Source organism: Misgurnus anguillicaudatus, chromosome 7 (genome assembly GCF_027580225.2).
Source record: "Misgurnus anguillicaudatus chromosome 7, ASM2758022v2, whole genome shotgun sequence".
NCBI classification, from domain to species: domain Eukaryota; kingdom Metazoa; phylum Chordata; class Actinopteri; order Cypriniformes; family Cobitidae; genus Misgurnus; species Misgurnus anguillicaudatus.
The window spans coordinates 31,231,686-31,238,181 of NC_073343.2; positions in this window are offsets into that span (position 1 = coordinate 31,231,686).

Consider the following 6,496-nt stretch of genomic DNA (forward strand, 5'->3'; position numbering starts at 1 on the left):
ATTGCAAATCTCGGTTGAATTATTTTAGATTTTTTTTTTCAAATCGTTCTGGAGAGCACTGGATCTCATCTTGCTTGCCGTGAGTTGTCTTGTATTATATCTTATATGCAGTATAAAGGGCATAAAAAATTGAGACAGGCTCTTCAGAACCGATTTATTAAGGCCGAAGTATAGTCAATTTTTTACGTGCCCTACAGGAGAATGTAGTATGTAGCCCAGGGGCCTAATTTATAAAACGCTGCGTAAAAACCATCCTAAATTTGATCTCACGTTCACTTCTCAAAAATGCGTACGTGTGATTCATACGCGTGTACCCGTTTCTTTCAGATGTGAAATCTGTAAATCACAAATTATCTTGATCTTGCACGCAGCTAAGCACTTTCAGATCTCTGCCTTTTAAACGATGCCCAATTAATGTAATCGTTATATTAAAGAGCAATATTCAAATCCTTTTCGAGCAGCAAGAATGACTTATATTTCCAAAAACCTGAAGCAAAAGTGCGGAAGTTTGCTCAGACCCTGACACTTTTCTACGTCAAAGACCGTTTTTATAAATGTGAACGTTGCCGTGGATTTTTGCGTTTGCACACTTTACGGTCAACTCTGTGCACGCTTTATAAATGAGGCCCCAGGAGATGCATTGCATTTTGTCGCAATCTGCATGCGTCGAACGTCTGTGCACATGTACGAGTCAAATAAATACTTTGCAAGGCAATGTGTTTGACCGTTTGCGTACACGTAAAAATAAAACTGACTATACTCCAGGCTTAGCCGGGGCTAGTAGCACTGTGCAAATGTTTGATTACTGTCATATCAATGCTCACTGTTACTGTAGGTTCACACCAGCCGTGTTTGAGGTGTCAAATTCTACGCGTCTTGTTTGCCGCTTGAACATTTTGAGTTTACTCGCTTCATTCGCGCGTGAAATTCTAGTCAGAGAGACATTCACGCAAAAATTCACATCAGGAGAGGGGCTTCTGCGACTCTGCTCGCTTACTGTGGTCGGGTCGCTGCTGGAGCGGGCTCCGGTTGGTTGGCGCGGCGCGTTTTTCCGCCAAAGTAAAAAAAATTCAACTTGCGCGAATTGAGCATTGCCACGAGAAACGCGCGAGTTGAATTTTTTTTACTTTTTGGCGGAGGGGCGTGCCGCGTTGACCAATCAGGAGCTTGCTCTGGTGGTGACGCGATTGCAGGAAGCGAGCGGAGACGCAGAAGGGGCGGAATTGCGTCTGATGCGCTAAACGCACCAGATGCGCATCAAAGCGTCTTAACATTGAAATCACTCGCGGTTGACGCCTCTATTGCGGCTGGTGTGAACGCAGCATTAAGTTATATAGTTTGCATTGACCGATGAAAAACGAATTGAAATATTTTCTCTCTTGCAATTATATTGTTTAACATTCACTGTGTTTATTCATACCAAAAAAGTGAACACCTGTGAAATGCAATATCCAGTGGAATTTTATATTCATTCATAATTCAAAATGTGATATCGGATCGTATCAAAGCTTTATGTAAATCACAATAGATATTATTCAAACAACCCAGCAAGCAATTTTACCTTTAAAAGAAGTCCAATAGCCGACCAAACACGGCCCAGACGTCTAGGCTAAAACAAGATCAGGCTTGAAATTTAACAGACGTCTAACCGTAGTCCAAAAATAAATGAAAGCAAACACCTTGCAATCACTGTTGACTTTGCTTACATGATCTCAAGCGATTTAGGAAAAACAAGTAATCAAATTCAAGTTTATTTTGGCTAGAAGTGGGTTACTCATAGCCGGTCTACAGTCAACCTATATGGTTAAATGACGGCTATTGCTTGCAGGGAAATACTGTGATATTCATGTTACTTTTCATTTCCCAGACTGCTTACAAAAGAAAAGTGTTTTGTTGAAAATACAGTTAACTCATTGAAATGCATCAAAATTCTGATTCATTTCTAATGATTCATTTACTTTCATTTCACAATGCAGACCTATTTTTATGCCTTTTCCATTCTGTTGTGTTTCGGGACACATGGGTGAACAAAGCTTCGGGTTACCGAAAACCAGTGTGAACAGACGTGGCGTTGTTTGTGTCACAATGAAGACATAAGGACTCAAAAGAACGTGAAATGCATGAAGAGATACAGCCGGGCTGTTACAGATAAGCAGTGTATTTTTTTTTACTGGTGTGTTGTTGCAGTTGCTTCGTAACGCAGTGAAAATCAGATCAGTTTTATCACTGTTGTTGTAATTGTTGTTGTTCTGTTTGGATATAGATATTGTCTTGTAACTGTAGTTCATAAAAACAAAGCAATAATTTACAATTACGCGTCTGTGTCCTGTATAGCACTGTGTGTATTTATTTGCAGAGGTGTTTCTCTGACTTGGAGCTTGCTTATATGTTCGTGTAAATATGAATGTTATTTGTTTCTCACTGGCTTAAATATATAAATAAAACTATACATAATTCCTAAAAATGTTTTGCAGCGTCTTCATTTTGCCCGCATACACTGGAACTGACACTGATAAGGGTGTGACTAGATTTTAGATTGATGTTTTCGATGACGCTTCATATCTCTGTTAATGTTCAAATACCATGTCAGTCAGGCGCTACCATGGTGAGCTTTTACAATGAAAGTCTTGGCAAAACAATACAAAAACAAATGAAGTTTAATAATATTGTAAAATAATAACATTCAGGTGTAAGGGTTTGATCATAATAGCAATGAAATGGTTATTATAGTGGATACAGATAATCTCTTCCATTAGAAGTAATCATGTTTTATTGTTTTACAATGTTTGCATACATATTCATCGCCCTTCAAAATGTATGCACAATGAGCTTTGCACATTGAATTTTCCCACAATTTTCTGCTGCATTCATTTTACCCGCACAAGTCTTTCTGCAAATGTGTGACGCATAACTAGCCATCATAATACGGATGGTAGATTTAGATCAATCAATCAATTTGTATTTAAAGTGTTTAATCTGAACTCATTTGTAACCATGATAAATGTTTTGTATCTACTGTTAGGGTTGGTCTACTATAGTAATTATAGTGAATTAAATTCTAGGGTATGTCCCCATTCAAACAAGTGTGTGTGTTTTTTTCCTCATACCATCAGATACAATCATACGAGCAAACCTTTAGTTAAATAGACACCCTGTGATTCTCTTTCTTTAACTGATTCATATAAAGATCATTTTACATTCAGATCTTGTCAGGCTGTTTAAATAGGATATGTCTGTACAGCAACAGAATACTTGACAGTCCTGTATTAAATGTGAAACTATTCACAATAAAAAAAAATATGAGATTGACAACCATAGAAATTGCATTGAGCACTGAATCTTATTAGGGAGATTGAGACTGCCTTAAAAATGTACGTGTTTTTTTCAACAAAAAATTTTGTTTGAACTTTTGAGAGGTCGCCATGTTTGATACTGTCGTTTTGGTTACAGGTGTTGTCTGTGGTTATATGGGGCTTGTCTGTGAAATTTAAGAAAAATATTTTTTTCAAATATTGAGAAATGATATTACTAATGATAAATAGATTTTTGATATATTTATGGTAGGGAATTTACAAAATATCCTCATGGTACATGATCTTTACCTAATATCCAAATGATGTTTGGCCTTAAAAAATTTATAATTTTGAGCCATAAAATGTATTGTTGGCTATTGCTACAAATGAAGAGTTTCGTTGCAAAACGAGATAACCACCGTTTTTTTAATTGTTCAGAAATCTCATTTTTTGGTTGTGCATTCCAATTAATTTCAATTCAACTGCAGTTGGTTTGTTTTGATTTAAACCTTCACTTAAAAAATACAGCTAAGTAGCACCATAAAACAAAATAATAACATGATAACATAATAATAAACATGTTTTGACAAAAAATGTTAAAAAATGGATTTATCTCGTTTTGCAACGAAACTCTTAAAATATACAGTACCTGCTTATTCGGTGTCTAACTGCAACAACCCACGTGCATCTGATGAAACCGTCTATACATAATTTCCAGGGTTCCCACGGGTCCTTGAAATCCTTAAAAGTTTGTGAATCTGGGGGGGAAATATACATATATAGATACAGGTCATTGAAAGTGCTTGAATCTATTTTAAGCAAGACGCTTTCTGGAAAATCCATATTATTCCCTGTGTAGTGTAGGATAATATCATAAAAATTCTAGACTTTTTAAGAACACGTGCAAAACTGTTTGCTTTAAATGCTTATATCTTCTCTATGTGAATGTTGATTCATACCAAAATGCTTTTTTGCATAAATGTGTTTGACACATGAAAACATCTCGGGTTATGTATGTAACTGTTGTTCCCTGAGAAGGGAACAAGGCGCTGCGTCTCCTTGCCATACTTCCTGCGTCCCTGTAACGCTGTCTTTGGCAATATTTCAGATAGCATATACTTTCTGGCTCCCACGTCACCCCATCTTTGTCGTTAAGCCTCACCATTGGTTGAATTTGATTTACACATTCAGACGCACTTAGGAGGCGTCCCCAAAGTGTCACCACAGTGACGCAGTGCGAGTTCCCTTGAAAGGGAACTGTAACAATGTATCTTAAAAGGTAACACGATGTAACCTTGCTCTCACTTGAAATGTGTCGCCACATTTAGTCCTTGAATTTGAGGGTATTGGACCTGAAAAGTCATTGAAAGGTCCTTGAATTTGAAGTTAACTAAGGTGTGGGAACCTTGAATTTTGTATTTAAACAGTTTTGATGTATGAACACACCAATTTCAAAGTCACATTTGTTTTCTAATAAAGTCAATGGCAGTAAATGTTTTATCAAATGTTAAGGTTTAACTGTAACAGATTCAAGTTTTTACACGAGAAAGAAGTGAAGTTCCTCTCTACCTCACCTAGGGAGGTAGAACCAAATCTGATATCTGTCGATCAGGATATCCCAGACAGTTTCCTGATATACAGGTACTGAAGAAATCAGACACAATTATGTGTCATAAATAAATATTGTGCTCCTAAATCATTCTGGCTATTAAGATAAAATGTTTTCATATATACAGTATACAGTTGATCTTGGTACAGGATCCCATGTTCTATAAAAAACAGTAATCCTGCAGCTTTATTTGGTCAAGTATTGTGTTAGCAACGCAAATGTCATGGGTTCGATCCCAGGGAACAAACATACTGATAAAAAAGGTGAAGATTAAATGCCTAGTTGCTTTGGATAAAGGCATCCGCCAAATCTGTAAATGTAAACGATGGTATTTACTGAACTTAATTACTCAATATATTTTCTGTCATCTATTCTAAAAATAATTATTGATCTGTATGCCTTTCACTTGCTGGATAAAGGAAGTTTTAATATGATAAAGGGTCACATTAAGACAGCTTTAGCTATGTAAACACTGTAATCTTGAAGCCGGATGTGTAATGACCTAAAGGTGGTTAATGATTGCAGTGTTGTGTGTACCTGTGGTCGTCATGCGTTTGCTAATGAGCAATGGAAACACAGCCGGGTTAAAGCTGTAATCTTTAATATCTGTTAAACAGATGGTGTATGCACTATCCATGAGCAGCTCACTAAACGACTAAAGACTTGAACACAATAGGTATAATGTTTTACATGTTTATATATGAAGAGTTTCGTTGCAAAACGAGATAAATTCATTTTTTTACATTTTTGTCAAAACATGTTTATTATTATGTTATTATTTTGTTTTATGGTGCTACTTAGCTGTATTTTTTAAGTTATGAAGGTTTAAATCAAAACAAACCAACTGCAGTTGAATTGATATTAATTGGAATGCACAACCAAAAATGAGATTTCTGAACAATTGAAAAAACGGATTTATCTAGTTTTGCAACGAAACTCACTTCATATACACAAGCACTTTTTTGTACAGATTTAGATTTTGTTTATTATTTCATGTTATAAATAACAATCACCTTAAAAATATCTCTTAATTTACATTTTAAGTTTACATTTACGCATTTGACAGACACTTTTATCCAAAGTGATATTTAAGCTATACAATATTTTCAACATGATCTCATGGAAAATCATGTTATAGTTACAAACATTGGCATGAACTACAGCTTTTTCGTGCCTTGAGCACGAATGTCTTTTTCGTGTCACCCGCACAAATTTATATAAATAGTTTTTCGTGTCCGTGCCACAACTTTCTTTTTCGTGTCATTTTATGTATTGTGTCTCATTCCCCCCCGGTTGGGGTTAGATTTGGGGTTTGGGTTAAGATGTACTTTTATGTATAGGTTTTTACATGTTTTTCTTCCGCTTTTAAAACTATTCTCGCCTGGAGTTGGGATTTGGGTTAGGATGTCTAAAAATGTAACAGAAAGTTATTCTAAGCCCAACCACAAGCGACAATTGTAAGAAAATAGAAATAAACAATTAGAAAACACGACATAAAATGAAACGAAAAAGACATTCGTGCTCAAAGCACTAAAAAAAGATGAATTAACGATGGACACGAATAAATTAATCACATTTTTGAGATCAGTCTGAA